The 19,832-nt window shown below is 42.1% G+C and overlaps 1 long non-coding RNA gene across 1 annotated transcript; it reads right to left on the reverse strand.

Moving 5' to 3' along the window:
• Positions 1-2,017: 2,017 nt before the first annotated feature.
• Positions 2,018-9,893, reverse strand: LOC120982379. The gene is made up of 4 exons (XR_005774885.1): positions 9,689-9,893; positions 7,480-7,485; positions 4,989-4,997; positions 2,018-2,031 (listed from the first exon to the last, which is right to left on the reverse strand). It is a non-coding gene; the product is annotated as an uncharacterized LOC120982379 (long non-coding RNA).
• Between the last annotated feature and the right edge of the window lie 9,939 nt (positions 9,894-19,832).

Consider the following 19,832-nt stretch of genomic DNA (forward strand, 5'->3'; position numbering starts at 1 on the left):
TAAGCAACAGTCCAGTCCTTTTTCTGGTTAGCGACTTCTGATGTCTCTATGTCATGAGTGGCTTGACACAAGGAATGTAACAGATGTAGCCCATGTCCTGGATACATCTGTGTCTGGTGGCTTTTGAAGCACTGACTCCATTCGCAATCTACTACTTGTAAATCTCCCCTAAATCTTTCAATGGCTTTTTCTTGACAATCCTTTCAAAGCTGCGATTATCTCTGTTGTTGTGCGCCTTTTTCTACCACACTTTTTCCTTCCACTCAACTCTCCATTAGTGTGCTTGGATACAGCCAACTTATTTAGCAATGACTTTTTGTGGTATCCCCATGATTGTGAAGCCTACATAACCAGACTGAAGAAATGTTTAAAGGCTTAGAAAATCTATGCAGGTTTTTTGTGATGATTAGCTGATTAGAGAGTGACACTAGAGATGAGCGAACCAGTCAAGATTCATTTCAGGTCTGGTTCGCCAAATTTAAAAAAAAGTTCTGTTCTGACCCGCATTTATTCGGGCCGAACCTAAGTTGCTCCAATTGCCCTGAAAGTTGGTATATAACCCACTTTAGTCTCCTAGGACTCATGATTTTTAGGAAACTTATTGTGCAAATATATTAACAGGCACTCACTCATCAAGAAATGTATCAGGGATCAGTATATATAAAAAAATATGTATTTATTGTATCTACATGTAATTAGACATATCAAAAAGTCAAAACAAATTAGCAAATAAAAAATATATAAAAAACATGAAAACATAAAAAATTCCACGCAAGTGGTATTGTGTCTGTCTGGCCCAGTACTACTGCATTTTGTATATAATGTTCTTTGTTATAAAGTAAATGTCACGGGTGGTGTTGCAGAAAGCTGGAACTTATAAATAAACATCCAACTGACTTGATCCCAAACTAAGGAACATATGGGTGAGCCCTATAAAACCCCTAGAGCTCTCCCTGACTGCTATGCCCATGCAAAGGTCTTTATGGTAGACGATTGCATGCCCACGTACCTTATACTGTGTGACACCTGAAAACCCTATAATAGTGAGGGGACACGACCACCGGCTGCCTGCACTTAATACGGACGGAGTCAGTGTCACCTAGAATCAAGCCAGCAAGGAAACACAAATAAAGGAAAAGGACTTATCTGAGGAATCAGGAGAAGCAGCCTCCAGCAGTGAGCAACTCATCCAGGAAGAAGTATAAACCACAAAGTGAGGCAGTATGGGAGGGAATATAAAGGGAGACAATTAGTGTAAATAGGTGACAGCTGGGAGAAGGAAAGGAGATGACAAAGTGAAACCAAAACAAAGAACCTCATGCAAGAGGTAGAGAAGAACGTCTTACAGACCTTCTCACAGAACTGGCGATGACAGTAAAATGTTACCACATTATTTCTCCAGAATAGATCTTTTCCTGAGTGGTATTACTCTGTAAACGGACCTCCTGATTCTCTGTGCTGTAACCAGTGCGTGCCCTTGTTCGGTGTCCCCCTTGATCGGACTGTTTGATGAGTTACTGAAGCTGCGCGCTTAACTCAGTTTGTCCCAGATCTTTCTGAGAAATTCAGGGGTCGCTCTTATAATTACCGGAATCTCAAAGCAGCTCAGTCAGTGGTATTTCAAGATTGCTAAAGTACCAAGCACGTTTCGGAGCGACAAGCTCCTTCCTCAGTGGTTCCATTGCTAGGAACCACTGAGGAAGGAGCTTGTCGCTCCGAAACATTATATACAAAATGCAGTAGTAATAATAGAAGTGACCATCAATTAAATCGCAATTTGCATTGAACAAGCCAGATATTATTATTATTTTATGCACTTATATAGCGCAGTGATATACAGACATTAGCATCCAACTGTCCCCAGTGGGGCTCACAATCTAAGGTCCCTATCAGTATGTCTTTGGAGTGTGGGAGGAAACTGGAGTACCCGGAGAAAACCCACGCAAACACGGGGAGAACATACAAACTCCATGCAGATGTTGTCCTTGGTCGGATTTGAACCTAGGACTCCAGCGCTGCAAGGCACCAATGCTAACCACTGAGCCACCGTGCTGCCCTATATTATATTATATGATATGATATGAATTACGAACATGTGGAATAATTAAGAGAAGATCATGAGTGTGACAGACTGAACCGTCACTGGGGCTGCTGGAGTGGACTGAGGGCTAGCCTCCTTCCTATGGATTATGGACCCAGAACTACGGAGAACCCCCCTGGCTCATTATTCTACAAAGGGAAAAATTGTGTTGGTTTATTGTATCACAGGTGGGTGCTGTCTGCCTGTGAGTGATTATGTTATCCCATTGTGTTGATTAATTGTATCATATGTGTGTGTGCAGTGTCCTGAAACACACTGCTTAAAATTGTGATTATACAGTACAGCAGACATAGTACATCCCTCCAACCTGGAGAAATAAGAGAGAAAGACTGATTGTCATAGGAAAAATACTCCTTATGCAACTTCTGGGAACTAATCTGAATCACTGTAAAAGCTGCCTTGATGTAAATACCTTTTGCATACATTGATGACCTGTGGATCAGTTTCAGTGAAGTACTGGGAGTTTGTTACAAGCTTTAGTCTCCTTATTCTATATCATCATTACTACTACCACCAACATTTGCACCTTGCGGTGCTGGCGTCACGAAATACAACACAGGGGCCCAGCCACCAAAGCACCCTAAACACCACCATCACCATCAAGGGCACCTCAACCAACATCTGGCTGGTGTTTCCTGCAATAGAGAGTGCCCCGGAGAATTTCCTGCTGTCTTCCTCATCACTGCACGCCGACCCAGGGAGCTGCAAAACCGTGAGTACGACTACTACCCCCATCAGCCCACCGTGCCCTTACATACTGCTCCTGCGGTGCGGTTCGCTGCATGTGTTTTCTGCCTGTAACTGGCTGGCATGTAGCCCCATCAAAGTGTCCTGTTCTACCCTTCATGAAGTCTGGGAATGTTTATGGGAATTGGAGAACTACACTCTGGGGATTGCTATAATCATTATACTCCCCAGAGTATAATCCCTAGCTCTTGTAAGAGCTGTTCCTGTTCCTGCATTGCCCTTTGAAAGAAGAGAGGGTCACCCACCTGGAAACCTTGTCGTAGGTCCAATGTGGGTAGAAGACGACGAGATCCCAACCAATCTACGGCGATTCATGTGGTCGGCAGTGCTTACGGTGTCGAGCGGAGTGCTTGGAGCCCTCGGGAAGCACTCTGAGCATTCATCAATGGAGGTACCCAGTCGGGTTGCCAGGAAATCCGTTACAATGAGGATTGATTTATAAATGAAATAATTATGCGATTGATTTTTCTCTATACTCATGTACACTGACTTATCCTTCTAATCAAGCACATTTTATCTAGGAATAAGATTGGTGCAGCTATATCACCATTGGGATTCATTACTTTCTATATAATAACGGCTACCAATTAAGTAAAATGGAATTATGAAATACATATTTTTTCTACGTGACTGATTTTCTATGAAAAAAGATCATTGATATGAAAAAGGTAATTGATTTGTTATATTGATGGAAGATTTGAATATGTACCAATAGAGGATCCTCTGCGTGGCATTCATTGCAATACACGCAACTGGTACCGTGTATCACTGTCTGTCTCAGGATATATTACATCTAAACATATTTCTATTGGGCCAGACAGATAGCCACAGTACCACTTGCGTATAATTTTTTTAATTTTGTATGTTTTAATGTTTTTATGTATTTTTTATTTGCTAATTTGTTTTGACTTTTTAATATGTCTAATTACATGTAGATACAAAAAATTATTTTTTTTTATATATACTGATCCCTGACACATTTCTTGATGAATGAGTGCCTGTTAATATATTTGTACAATAACTCATCTATTTACAGACTGAGGGGCAGTCTGTCAGCAGTGCACCTAAATCTATAAGCCGAGACGGGAGAGCCACTATATATATCTATTACACATTTTTAGGAAACTTGTCATCTTTTTTTGTATGTTTTTTTTATGATTTTTTTTTCACCTTTCCCCTCTCCAAGCTCTGAAATGCAATGGCAGTAATAGTAAATGATAAAGAAATTGTCTTTGGTGAAGTTTCATAAGTGGCATGATGCAGGCCGCAGCATGCAGCAGCCGTACACAACATGATGATAGACAGACAGACAGACAGATTGGCAATATGTGGCACCTGCAACAAGGAGAGGTCTATTGATCTCATTCATCCTGCCTGGACTGTGAGAACATTTCTATATTAATTCAGTAATCATGTACATATGCCGCCTCATGAAATTTAACCCCGTCCTAAAAAAATAAAAATAAAACTTCAACCTGTTAACAACCCTACAAAAAAAAAGTACATTTTAACCATGTTAACAACCAAGATTTTTTTTTTAAGTTTCAACCGTGTGGAAAGTGAGTGCAAGGAAACTGATCCTCATGCATTAGTGGCAGTGGCATGATGCAGGCCGCAGCATTGCCTGAACTATGAGAAAATGTTGGTATTTAGGCAGTAATCACGTACATTTATGCTGTGCCTTAAAGAAATTTAAGCCCCCCAAAAAATGTTGTTTGAACTTCAACTGTGTGGAAAGTGAGCACATAAAAAATATGTGACAATTGAGGCTTGATGCTTAATTTTTTGTAAATACACACAGGTAGATTGCTACTATACCTTGTGTCTTGTAGTAATCACATATATATGCTGGTTTAATTACATTTAACAATCCCCCCAAAAATGTAAATTCCAACCATGTGGAAACTGAAAATACGTAAATGGAAGATTGAGGCTAGACGCTCAATTTCAACTTAATTCACACACTTAGATTACTGCCACACTATGGGTATTGTTGCAGTTATCATATATATATTCTGCTTAATTAAATTGAAAGACCACACTCCAAAAAAAATGAAATTGCAACCGCATGGAAACTGGACCCCCCCAAAAAAAAAGAAAGAAATTAATTAAACTGCAACCGTGTGGAAACTGAAAATACATAAACAGACTGAAGCTTGACACTCAATTTCAACTTAATACACAGAGGTAGATTGCTGCCACACTGTGGGTATAGCTGCACTAATATATTTTATACACACACAACACACAATTCTTCTTCAGAATCCTAGCCTTTCCATTCACTGTCACTGGCTATAAGCTTGATTGATTTCTGACTGTCCCTGATTGATTTTCTTTTTTTCACTGTCACTGACTCCTTAAGATAGTTTTCCTGACAGACAGTAACACCTAACCATTCTCTTTCACAGCACAGAATGGCATACTGCTAGGGCACCTTTCTGCCTACAGCAGCACTGATTGTCTCATCCAGGCTGTCTGTCAGCCTAGGAGCCAATCAGGGCAAGCTCTCCTCCCACTTCCACTCAGGGTCATGTGAGAACCCTTCTTCTCCCACACTAGTTCTTTTTCTGGTGATATGTGCACTAAAATGACCCTACACACCGCTTTAGTAGATTTGTCCAAAACTAAATAGCAAAGTTCGGACCGAACTTGGTTCAGTCTAAACTGGTTCGCTCATCCTTATGTGACACCATGAGTTTACAAAATTTTACTTTTTCACAATATACATTTTTTTGGAGATACTGACTTTGAGTTTTCATTAGCTGTAAACTATAATCATCAACTTTAAAAAAAAATGCTTTTACTATGCTTTAAATGCTTTATATAATATATGAGTTTCACTTTTTGAAATTAATTACAGAAATAAATTAACTTTTTGATGATATTCTAATTTATTGAGATGCACCTGTATCATCATTGCATTCAAACATATAAACAGTGATGGTCAGTTTGCAGTGTTCGCCAGCAAACACATGCGGGCTGCCTGCTCCCGGTGACCGCATTTGATTTCAGACCGGCTCCCAGCACAGGCACAGGTAAGGGCTTACCTGTGCATCGCCGGACGGGTGAGTCTACCTTACTAAAGATTGCAGCCCGCATGTGTTCGCTGGCGAACACTGCGAACTGACCATCCCTGCATATAAAGTTTAGTTCAATTCTAACAACTCCTTCTTGGTGTGTTACTTTTTTTTTTTTTGCCAGTGAGTGTAATATATAAATATCCATGGATAAATCAACAATAAAAAGCCAGTACATTCTAATACATCACACAGCATCCGTAATAGAAACAATGTTTAGTGGAAGAGACATTTGACTTCCTCTCCAATGCAAATAATAAAAGACAAACACCAGATGGGAACTGACAGAAGAATCTGAACTGGGTTAGTAATGTATTGGAGATAAGCGAATTTCTTGAAATTCATTTTGTGACTGATATGTTTCATTATCTGTTTTGTAAAAATGTTTTGCTCTCCCTCCTCCATTTTAAGCTCTTTAGCACAATGACAGCAGTAGCAAATAATGTCAGAGTGGTGCTGGCATATACAGCTATGGGTAAATGTGTGGTTGACGATATTAACAAACAGCGTCTTTAAAAACACACTGCACTGTTTCATGTATTATCCCATTTCATAATAAAAATCTTCCAAAAATTGTCCTTTATTGGGGGTAGATGGTGTTTAAACTTCACAGATCCATGTCGCATTCATTTAGACAAAAGTGATGTTTTCTATACTGGCAGAGGGCAACTTTGTCCGTTTAGGTGTTAGAATTTCACCTTCTACACCAAAAACCCTCTGCAACATGACAATGGAGGGTGAAAAGACAGTACAGAGAGGGCACACTGGGCCAGTTCCGGCAACTGTTCCAATCTGCCTGTCCATGAGGTCAGCCTGGTGAGGCACATGGAAAAAAATCTCTATCATGTTGATACTAAACTGGCTGCTGCTGCAGCTTTTGCTGCTTGTGGTGGAGTAGACAGCGGGGGGTGGGTGACTTTGTGGGGGGCGGAGATGGGCCTCCTGGACAGAAATGCAGATGGCAGGTGTCTGCTCGCTGAAAGATGGGGCAAGCTGCATACACAGTGTACCCTTGCAATAAAATAATTTGGTTTCCCTTATGGAAACAGGAAAACATTCCCCCTTTTGCTTTGATAACAAGGGTCTAAAAGCATGACTAATCAGATTCCTTAGTGTGATGGATGCATCTTTCATTACATAAGCAAGCAAGCATACAGTTGCCATTCTTGACAGCGTGCCGAAGGACCTAGTACTTTCAGGGTTTGCTCCTCAATGAGAAGTTTGGTCATCATTGCCAGTGTTGTCGTCATCAGCCTCACCCTCACCCTCACCCTCCACGAGACTTTATCAGTGTGGGTGTCCAACAGCTACATGGAGGATAGCTAGATGTGGAAGCTGTTCTTCTTCCGCTGTCCCTTGTTGCATTAGTGTTAACATCTGCTGTAAGTTAAATATCAGGGGATGACATTGTTGATGCAGCAGTTCTCCCTACTGGCAAATCTTGCGGCCTCTATGAAGGGCCTGAGTACACGACAGGCGTCTCTGATGAGCTGCCACTGCCTGCCCTCAAAATGACACATGCTCCCTGGGTGGCCTGGTGCATGACTAAATCACACACCACTTTAAACTACTCGTACAGACACTCCAACATATGCAAGGTGGAGTTCTAGTGAGTTTGAACATTGCAGACCATTCTGTTGCTGCAAGTCCTTGCCATATAAAAATGGCCAGCACCCACTGTAGGCCACTGTCCTTTGTCAAAGAGCATTGCACCACTAAATTTATCATGTGTGCCTTGCAGGGAGCATGTGTTAATTACCCCAAATGCAGCGCAGCTACAATGTTCCTGCCATTGTAGTTGACCACCTTGCCCAGTTGGAGTTGGCAGGGAGACAGCCAGTGGGATGTTTGCTGCTTGATGCACTTTAGCAACTGATCAGCTGTGTGGCCACAATTATGGCATGGCAACACTTTTCTTTACACATATGATTGGAGGGAGGGGGACTGAGAGCAAGGCTCTGCCCTGTTTCTTTTGGGGACTGGAGGATGTCCATGGAGGAAAACTACAGAAGGTGGATATGCGGCTGGTGTGCAAACTAAACAGTCACAAATGTGAAGGTGTAAATAGGAGCTAGCTTTGTTGCTGCAGTGCTGCGTCGCCAAGAAAAACATTGATTCAGTGGGTCGTGAAAGACAGGTACTGTCCCTGCCCTTAGCATCTACTACAGTTGTCCAGGTTGGCGTGCAGAGAGAGTCGCAGTGAGAAGCCCAAATTCTCCGTCATGTGACAGTACAAGGCATGGATTTTTTTTTTTTGTAGAAATAATGGTGGATAAGTGTTTTCTAGCAAGGCTGAGCACTTCAGCTCCGGAAAAGCAGTAGAATCCACTAGGTAGTATGGCAGCAACCACACCACCAGCAACTTGACTAAGTGGGAATTAAGCTTATGCACAAGAGCATTGCTTGGTGATTAGAGTTCTTTCCTGTCTGCACATTTTGTTATCGATGTCTGATGATGGAGCCGAGTAGCAGGAGGAGTATTCTGAGTGGGAGAAGCAGTAACTGATAGTGATGATGACAAGGACACTGTACTGGATGTGGTCTGGCAGCTGCAAAGGAGCCCTGGAATAGGAGTACACTCTTGCTGTGCTAGCTGGCAGAAACTTATATTTTTCTACAGTAACTGGTGATGCCGCATTATGTGCTGCAATAAACCCATGGTGCCTACATTTGTATTTCAGTGCCCATGGCTTATTTTGATACTGCAAATCTTGGACACAGTAATGTCTTCCAACACTATGAAGAAATACTGCCAGACAGTAGATACTTACACAGACAGAGGATACTTGCACAGCGCTAGTGGCAGTGGTCACAGTATTAGTGGCATCACCATTTCCCAAGCTGACTATAATAGAAGCAGTGGCAGTTTTTTGGGAGGTTCTAAACATACGTTTCCTTATTGCCACTACCCTCCTAATCTGATGTTTCCTCCTCCTTATAACCTCAGGCTCCCAGGTCCTGCCCAACACACAATTACCATCATTGTCCCCGTCCATGACACTTTAATCAAACTGTGATATGTCATTGTGGACTTCTTGGCCCCCTGCCAATTCCCTACCCTGTATTTGTCCCAAGTGCCACTGTTGCTACCAGTGTCTCTACCCCATCACTGTGGCTACAAGTGCCACTACTACCACCATCACCACCATCACCACCAATAAACCTATGCATTGGGTCCCCCACCTCTGCCTGAACCTTCTCCTAATGGCAGTTCAAACCTTAACTATTTTCACACACGTTGTCAACAGGAGGACTATCTTAAGTATCTTCCATAACAAATGGGGTTTTGCTGTTTTTTCTTAGGAAAAAAGAAGACACCCCACTAGAGGGGGCAGTGAAGGCAGAGGATGCAACTGAAAGGTTTCTCTAGGGTTTCAAGGTGGAGCAGGAGAAATGCTGTGCTCCCTGGCTCCAAGGAATTGTGTCAGACTCAGACATAATCTTGCTGTGACGAAGAGGAGTTGTCCTCAATAATAATGTAGCGTAAAAACACCAGGACTAGAGACTGCTACACAAATGTGTGACCTTAAGGAGAAGATTGGGAGTGGGGTAGCGTGGAGACGCTAAAAAAGGACCACGGGAGCGGCGCCAAAATCCCTAATATCTAAATTTGTGGGGGTATATAACCCATAAAAGATAGCACTTATTATGTCGCTAATTGAGATAAAAGTATTATGTCGCTAATTGAGATAAAAACATATGGTTAAGACAATTATAAATTGACAAGTATAAAATTGAAATATAAAATCAAAATTTAAGTGACTCACTTCACCCAGGAGGGTAATGTGGGATAAAGCTCAAGACACCCACACTACACCTCCTGCGCCTGGATCGCCAGTAGAGTCTTAGAAATGGACAAAGATCACTCTCGAGTCCTTGTTCTTTCTTTTATTCTTTTTATTCCAAGAGCCAGGGTTGGGGGAAGGAGCAGCTCAACGCGTTTCGGGGCCTCTTAATGGGTCCCCTTCATCAGGAGCATAGACATTCAATATACAGTAAGATGGGGTTTAAATAGCATGTGGAATAGCCAAAAAGACCGCCAAAAACGGCATCAAATTGTGTCACTTCCGGTTTCTGCATGCGTTCCACTGTGGAACGCATCGGAAGTGACGACCTCTACATCTCAAAAGAATTGGTTTGATAGGTAAAATCGATCTAAAGTACAGATACATTCAATATACAATATACAATAAGATGGGGTTTAAATAGTATGTGAAAAAGCCAAAAAGACCGTCAGGAACGGCATCAAATTGTGTCACTTCCGGTTTCTGCATGCGTTCCACTGTGGAACGCATCGGAAGTGACGACCTCTACATCTCAAAAGCATTGGTTCGATAGGTAAAATCAATCTAAAATACAGTGGGGCCATTTAAAAAACATATGGGGTTAGTAGGGGTAACCTACACCCTCCTTTGAATGTGAAAGATAGTGTGTGTCCCCCTTTCTTCACTGCGCCACGGTGGAACGCAAACAGGACTTCCGGTATATTCCACCGTGGAGCGCACCGGAAACGGAAGTCCCGGGTGCTACTATGGGTCTGTGCAAAGTCTTATGTAATGTTCGTGGTGGAACGCATACCCGACTTCCGGTGTGTCCCATCGTGGAACGCACCAGAACCGGAACCGCGCCTCCAGACGGGGGTGTGTATGTTATATCGTCAAGGGGTTTGAAAACAAAACAAAAAGAAAAAAAAGGGAAATAAAAACAAAGGGGGGGGGGGGGGGGGGTCCTTACGAATAGATTCATACTGAGTCTCGGGATATTAATACATATAGGTTTTTGCACAATGGTGTCAATTAGTGTGGGTGGAGTCATTTTATCCATTGTCATGTGATTGGGGTTTGGGGGAAGGGTTCTAATAAGGGGCGATATTTTAAATAATACAAGGGGGACTGCAGCAGGTATCAATAGTAATCCAACAAGTGATAGTGGAAAGATCATGATTAATTGACAGGGGTGATATTGATGATAAATATATACATTGATCAATGGATCATATCTAGAAACAACTCATATATATATATAACTTGTAAAAAATATGTATCATAAAAAATATATAACTATATAAGAAAATAATATATATATATATAAAAATAATATATATATAAAAATAAAATTAAAAATAAAATGAAAAAAAAAATAATAAAAAAAAAATATATATATATATAAAAGAAATTTTTTATTTTTATTTTTTATAAAAAATATCTGTATAGATAGATACATAGATATCATGTTTTAAATGCGTATACGGATAGGGACGTATGGATGATGCTGTGATTGTATCATAGGTGAAAAATACAGGGTTGGGATAGTGGTACTCTTTTAATAGTTAGAATATTCTAGACATTCATTCAAACCGAAAGGGGATAGGGTGTTTAGTGTAAATATCCAGAACATTTCCTTCCGGCATAACTGTTGGTATGATGAGGTGATGGTTTCTAGGGGTGTGACTGTGAGACCGATTATGGATCCCTCATGCCTTTCGGAGAAATGTCGTGATACGCTGTGTGTTAGGACTTTACGTTTAATGTTGGACCTGTGCTCACACATTCTTTCTCTGAGGGTTTGTGTGGTCCTACCGACGTATTTTAAACCGCAGGGACATTTTAGGAGATATATGACGTTTCTGGTTCCGCAGTTTAAATCTTGTTTTATAGTCCAGGGACCCGAGGGACCCCCTGTTTCGATGGTCTTAGTGCCGTGTGCAATCATTGCGCAGCATTTGCACTTTTTAATGCCACATTTAAAACATCCTTTTTTCATGGGTAGTGGAACGATTGTATTCGTAGGGGCTTTGAGTTTGGGACAGGATGGGGCGATGATATTTTTGATGGTTTGTGCCCTTCTAAAAGTTATGGACGGCAATTGGGGTAGTATATTTTTGAGGATGGGATCTTTCAGCAGGATATTCCAGTGCTTCGTTACTACTTTTCTGATGTTTTGATGGTCTCTGTTGTATCTGGTGATAAGGTTGTATTGGTATCCTTTCTCGTCCGTAGTTTTTGGGAGTGGTGGTTTCAACGCTTCTTTTTGATCTATTTTTAGGATCCTCTGGGTCGACGCCTTGATTAGACTTTTGGGGTAGCCTTTTTCCAGAAAACGATCTTTAAGAATTCCTAGTTGTGTTTTGAGGGTCTTTTCGTTGGAACAGTTTCTCCGTACTCTTTTCATTTGCCCGTAAGGTATATTTTTCTTCCATTTGGTGTGGTGGCAGCTGGAGTATTCTAAGTAGCTGTTGGCGTCTACTTTTTTAAAATGAGTGCTGGTGGTAATCTTGTTGTTGATGATTTTGATCTGTAAATCTAAAAATGTTGAGCTCTTGGAGTCGGATTCATATGTAAATTGAAGGCCCTAGTCGTTCTGATTTAACATCGATATGAATGGAGTTATGTCCTCAGCGTTGCCCCCCCAGATGAAGATAATGTCATCGATATATCGGCGGTAAAAAAGCACATCCTTATGGGATTGGAGACCTAGAGACTCTTCAAAAAGGCCTACGAACAAGTTTGCGTAAGAGGGTGCGAATTTCGTACCCATAGCGGTACCCCTTGTTTGTATGTAAAAGGTATCGTTAAAGGTGAAAAAATTGTGTTCTAGAATGAATTGTATTGCGTTTAGAATGAATTCCTTCTGAGGGGAGGACATTTCTTGGTCCCGTTCCAGATAATGTTTGACTGCACGTAATCCTAAATCATGCCGGATGTTACTGTAGAGGGATGCCACGTCAAGTGTGACCCAAAAGTAGTGATCCTTCCAAACTATATTGCTGAGGGTGTTAATCAGGTCTGCGGAATCTCTTAGGTGGGAAGGGAGTTTCTGTACATATTTCTGTAGGAACGTGTCGACATACGCTGAGAGGTTAGATGTAAGTGAGTTTATGCCGGAAATGATTGGTCTACCGGGTGGGTTGGTGAGGGTTTTGTGGATTTTGGGTAGGAAGTAGAAGCGAGCAGTGGTGGGGTGATTGGGCGTGAGGAATGTTTTTTCTTTTTTGTTAAGGGTGTTTTGGTTATAACCAGAATATATAAGTTCTATCAATGTTTTTTTGAAGATGGCCGTTGGGTCATCTATAAGGACTTTATAGTATGTTTGGTCGGACAGGATTCTAGTGGATTCCTGTATATAGTAGGCGAGGTCCATGATTACGACCCCGCCTCTTTTGTCTGCATTTTTCATTACGATGTTTTTGTTTTTCTTAAGATCTGTCAAAGCTCTTTTTTCTCGATTATTGAGATTATTTGGAGTGTCAGAGATTCGGGCTTCTTTCAGGGTTTTTAAGTCGTCTAAAACTATATTAAGAAAGCTCTCTAGATGGGGGCCTCTGCTTTGTAGTGGATAAAAGGAAGATTTGTTCTTTAGACCTGATGGGATGGGGGTATTTGCTTGATCTTCATTTTGGGCAGATGGTACTATTTCTTGAGTGGTGGGCAGGGACCGGACACTGGAAATGATGTTATTAATATTGTTCGTGTCGACTCCTGGTAGTGGGTTTTCTTTTTCTCCTGAGATAATTTCTTTTATGGCAAAATGTCTTTTGAGTGTTAATTTTCGTATCCATTGGTTTATGTCGACAAATAATTCGAAGGGATCGGATGTGATGGTGGGACAAAAAGAAAGTCCTTTACTGAGCACACTAAATTCATCTGTTTTGAGTTTGTATTTTGATAAGTTGAATATTCCTTTGGTGTCTTGTGGTGTGTCATTTTTCGCGTTTTCTTCTAGTGTGATGGGGACTGAGGTATCGGGTCTGCGGTTGTGTTCGTTGGTGTAATGAGTGGTTTGAGTTTTCTCTTTTTTGGAGTGTTTGGTTCTTCCCCCTCTACATCCCCAGAATCGTTTTTTACCCTTTTTCGGGATGGAGGAACGGGACTGAAAAAATGAGTAATCTTGAGGTTTTGGGGATTGAGGGTGGGCGTGAAGGGGATCGGGCCTGTTGGAGTGAAGAAGGGGCTCAGGACTTGTAGGCTGGAGATTATCTGTCTGGCCGGAGGGGTGAGGTTGTTTGTTGTAGGTGAGATTCTCCCTAAAAAAGGGCTCTCGGAGAGATTGGAGGGTAGTGCTAAAAAAAGTTCAGATTGTGTGGTAGATACTGAGTGTGTTGAAATGTTGGATCCTGTAAGGATGGGGGATGTATGGGATTTATTCGGGGAGGAAGGGGATTGGTTCGGAGAGGAGATGGATTGTGTTGAACTGGGGCTAGAGCACACTAATTTTGTTTGTTGCTTCGGTGGAGTGGGGCTTTTGTTGTGCGGGACAGTGGGATGAGGGGGACTCCTAACTGCTGTGGAGACTAATGTGGTGTCTCCCCTATTGGGTGGGCCAATGTGTTTCGGCCCACAGGGGGGATCTTGTGTCTGTATGGTACCCCAGTGTGTCTTTGGGGGGATTGCTATTCTGGCTGTTGTTTCTTGGGCTCGGACGGGTTTGGGGTAGGGCGTACGGTTTTTTGGGGATCTTAATATCCCCTGTGTGTTGCTGTTGTAAAAAACTCTGTTCTGCGACCTGGATTGTGTTAAAGTGGGTCTGTGTTGGAGGTCCAGATGGGTAGGTCTAGTATACGAAAATTTGGAATTGGTGTGTGCGTTATTAGAAGGGAGGGGAAAAGAGTGTTTTCTTTCCCAGGACCTGGTCTTATTAAGGTCATAGTCTCTGATGTCCCTTAAAAGTTTGTTACATTTTCTAAGTGCCTCGTTATATTCAAAGCGTCTGAGAGGATCCCACAGGGGATTTCTCTCATCGGCCTCGTATTTCGATTTTTTAAGAAACCATGTATTAAGTTTTTGCCCCAGGTGCATACATGTGGCTTTTCTTTTAGCGATTAAAAGCCTCATGAATTGTTGTGAACACTTATCACTTGTACTAAGCCAATTTCTAACAAATTCGGGGTCGTTCGTAAATGATGGTTTTACAGATAGTCTCAGGCCACGGGGGATAATCCCCAAGTATTCATAAATAAAAAGAAAGTACCAGTCAATTTCGTTCTTTACAAAGTTCTTGATGGTGTCCAATACGTCAAAGTCCTCTTCATCGGTATTTTCTTTCCAATTGTCAGATGTTGAGTAGGGTAGTTCTCTAATGGACTGCCAAGTTCCACTGATTGTGTTGGGAGGAGGTAGTCTAAGTTCCGTGGTGGTGGGTAATCTTCTGATTTCCTTCAGGATTCTCGTCATAATACTGTGTATATCCCTTTTTAGGTATGCCGAACCTATGTCAGCCACTGCTCCTCTGGTCGGTCGTTGGTCACCCATCGGCCGAACAAATGTAGGTCAGAGACAGGATAAGGAAAAAAGAGAGGGTTAGTCACTGGGCCTTCAAAACGATGGTCCAGGGTTAACTGCGCAGGGCGCCAAAGGTAGGACAGAATGAGTATCTTTTAATTTCCGTGTACGGTTAAAGTGGTGGGGCAGATAAGGGCAGGCAGCCAAATGGTCTCAACCCACCTAAAGGACTCTCGGTGGGTGATTTAAAGATTGGGAGTGGGGTAGCGTGGAGACGCTAAAAAAGGACCACGGGAGCGGCGCCAAAATCCCTAATATCTAAATTTGTGGGGTATATAACCCATAAAAGATAGCACTTATTATGTCGCTAATTGAGATAAAAGTATTATGTCACTAATTGAGATAAAAACATATGGTTAAGACAATTATAAATTGACAAGTATAAAATTGAAATATAAAATCAAAATTTAAGTGACTCACTTCACCCAGGAGGGTAATGTGGGATAAAGCTCAAGACACCCACACTACACCTCCTGCGCCTGGATCGCCAGTAGAGTCTTAGAAATGGACAAAGATCACTCTCGAGTCCTTGTTCTTTCTTTTATTCTTTTTATTCCAAGAGCCAGGGTTGGGGGAAGGAGCAGCTCAACGCGTTTCGGGGCCTCCTAATGCGTCCCCTTCATCAGGAGCATAGACATTCAATATACAGTAAGATGGGGTTTAAATAGCATGTGGAATAACCAAAAAGACCGCCAAAAACGGCATCAAATTGTGTCACTTCCGGTTTCTGCATGCGTTCCACTGTGGAACGCATCGGAAGTGACGACCTCTACATCTCAAAAGAATTGGTTTGATAGGTAAAATCGATCTAAAGTACAGATACATTCAATATACAATATACAATAAGATGGGGTTTAAATAGTATGTGAAAAAGCCAAAAAGACCGTCAGGAACGGCATCAAATTGTGTCACTTCCGGTTTCTGCATGCGTTCCACTGTGGAACGCATCGGAAGTGACGACCTCTACATCTCAAAAGCATTGGTTCGATAGGTAAAATCAATCTAAAATACAGTGGGGCCATTTAAAAAACATATGGGGTTAGTAGGGGTAACCTACACCCTCCTTTGAATGTGAAAGATAGTGTGTGTCCCCCTTTCTTCACTGCGCCACGGTGGAATGCATGCAGAAACCGGAAGTGACACAATTTGATGCCGTTCCTGACGGTCTTTTTGGCTTTTTCACATACTATTTAAACCCCATCTTATTGTATATTGTATATTGAATGTATCTGTACTTTAGATCGATTTTACCTATCAAACCAATTCTTTTGAGATGTAGAGGTCGTCACTTCCGATGCGTTCCACAGTGGAACGCATGCAGAAACCGGAAGTGACACAATTTGATGCCGTTTTTGGCGGTCTTTTTGGTTATTCCACATGCTATTTAAACCCCATCTTACTGTATATTGAATGTCTATGCTCCTGATGAAGGGGACCCATTAAGAGGCCCCGAAACGCGTTGAGCTGCTCCTTCCCCCAACCCTGGCTCTTGGAATAAAAAGAATAAAAGAAAGAACAAGGACTCGAGAGTGATCTTTGTCCATTTCTAAGACTCTACTGGCGATCCAGGCGCAGGAGGTGTAGTGTGGGTGTCTTGAGCTTTATCCCACATTACCCTCCTGGGTGAAGTGAGTCACTTAAATTTTGATTTTATATTTCAATTTTATACTTGTCAATTTATAATTGTCTTAACCATATGTTTTTATCTCAATTAGCGACATAATACTTTTATCTCAATTAGCGACATAATAAGTGCTATCTTTTATGGGTTATATACCCCCACAAATTTAGATATTAGGGATTTTGGCGCCGCTCCCGTGGTCCTTTTTTAGCGTCTCCACGCTACCCCACTCCCAATCTTTAAATCACCCACCGAGAGTCCTTTAGGTGGGTTGAGACCATTTGGCTGCCTGCCCTTATCTGCCCCACCACTTTCACCGTACACGGAAATTAAAAGATACTCATTCTGTCCTACCTTTGGCGCCCTGCGCAGTTAACCCTGGACCATCGTTTTGAAGGCCCAGTGACTAACCCTCTCTTTTTTCCTTATCCTGTCTCTGACCTACATTTGTTCGGCCGATGGGTGACCAACGACCGACCAGAGGAGCAGTGGCTGACATAGGTTCGGCATACCTAAATAGGGATATACACGGTATTATGACGAGAATCCTGAAGGAAATCAGAAGATTACCCACCACCACGGAACTTAGACTACCTCCTCCCAACACAATCAGTGGAACTTGGCAGTCCATTAGAGAACTACCCTACTCAACATCTGACAATTGGAAAGAAAATACCGATGAAGAGGACTTTGACGTATTGGACACCATCAAGAACTTTGTAAAGAACGAAATTGACTGGTACTTTCTTTTTATTTATGAATACTTGAGGATTATCCCCCGTGGCCTGAGACTATCCGTAAAACCATCATTTACGAACGACCCCGAATTTGTTAGAAATTGGCTTAGTACAAGTGATAAGTGTTCACAACAATTCATGAGGCTTTTAATCGCTAAAAGAAAAGCCACATGTATGCACCTGGGGCAAAAACTTAATACATGGTTTCTTAAAAAATCGAAATACGAGGCCGATGAGAGAAATCCCCTGTGGGATCCTCTCAGACGCTTTGAATATAACGAGGCACTTAGAAAATGTAACAAACTTTTAAGGGACATCAGAGACTATGACCTTAATAAGACCAGGTCCTGGGAAAGAAAACACTCTTTTCCCCTCCCTTCTAATAACGCACACACCAATTCCAAATTTTCGTATACTAGACCTACCCATCTGGACCTCCAACACAGACCCACTTCAACACAATCCAGGTCGCAGAACAGAGTTTTTTACAACAGCAACACACAGGGGATATTAAGATCCCAAAAAAAACGTACGCCCTACCCCAAACTCGTCCGAGCCCAAGAAACAACAGCCAGAATAGCAATCCCCCCAAAGACACACTGGGGTACCATACAGACACAAGATCCCCCCTGTGGGCCGAAACACATTGGCCCACCCAATAGGGGAGACACCACATTAGTCTCCACAGCAGTTAGGAGTCCCCCTCATCCCACTGTCCCGCACAACAAAAGCCCCACTCCACCGAAGCAACAAACAAAATTAGTGTGCTCTAGCCCCAGTTTAACACAATCCATCTCCTCTCCGAACCAATCCCCTTCCTCCCCGAATAAATCCCATACATCCCCCATCCTTACAGGATCCAACATTTCAACACACTCAGTATCTACCACACAATCTGAACTTTTTTTAGCACTACCCTCCAATCTCTCCGAAAGCCCTTTTTTAGGGAGAATCTCACCTACAACAAACAACCTCACCCCTCCGGCCAGACAGATAATCTCCAGCTTACAAGTCCTGAGCCCCTTCTTCACTCCAACAGGCCCGATCCCCTTCACGCCCACCCTCAATCCCCAAAACCTCAAGATTACTCATTTTTTCAGTCCCGTTCCTCCATCCCGAAAAAGGGTAAAAAACGATTCAGGGGATGTAGAGGGGGAAGAACCAAACACTCCAAAAAAGAGAAAACTCAAACCACTCATTACACCAACGAACACAACCGCAGACCCGATACCTCAGTCCCCATCACACTAGAAGAAAACGCGAAAAATGACACACCACAAGACACCAAAGGAATATTCAACTTATCAAAATACAAACTCAAAACAGATGAATTTAGTGTGCTCAGTAAAGGACTTTCTTTTTGTCCCACCATCACATCCGATCCCTTCGAATTATTTGTCGACATAAACCAATGGATACGAAAATTAACACTCAAAAGACATTTTGCCATAAAAGAAATTATCTCAGGAGAAAAAGAAAACCCACTACCAGGAGTCGACACGAACAATATTAATAACATCATTTCCAGTGTCCGGTCCCTGCCCACCACTCAAGAAATAGTACCATCTGCCCAAAATGAAGATCAAACAAATACCCCCATCCCATCAGGTCTAAAGAACAAATCTTCCTTTTATCCACTACAAAGCAGAGGCCCCCATCTAGAGAGCTTTCTTAATATAGTTTTAGACGACTTAAAAACTCTGAAAGAAGCCCGAATCTCTGACACTCCAAATAATCTCAATAATCGAGAAAAAAGAGCTTTGACAGATCTTAAGAAAAACAAAAACATCGTAATAAAAAATGCAGACAAAGGAGGCGGGGTCGTAATCATGGACCTCGCCTACTATATACAGGAATCCACTAGAATCCTGTCCGACCAAACATACTATAAAGTCCTTATAGATGACCCAACGGCCATCTTCAAAAAAACATTGATAGAACTTATAGATTCTGGTTATAACCAAAACACCCTTAACAAAAAAGAAAAAACATTCCTCACGCCCAATCACCCCACCACTGCTCGCTTCTACTTCCTACCCAAAATCCACAAAACCCTCACCAACCCACCCGGTAGACCAATCATTTCCGGCATAAACTCACTTACATCTAACCTCTCAGCGTATGTCGACACGTTCCTACAGAAATATGTACAGAAACTCCCTTCCCACCTAAGAGATTCCGCAGACCTGATTAACACCCTCAGCAATATAGTTTGGAAGGATCACTACTTTTGGGTCACACTTGACGTGGCATCCCTCTACAGTAACATCC

Source organism: Bufo bufo, chromosome 11, assembly GCF_905171765.1.
Source record: "Bufo bufo chromosome 11, aBufBuf1.1, whole genome shotgun sequence".
Lineage (NCBI taxonomy): Eukaryota > Metazoa > Chordata > Amphibia > Anura > Bufonidae > Bufo > Bufo bufo.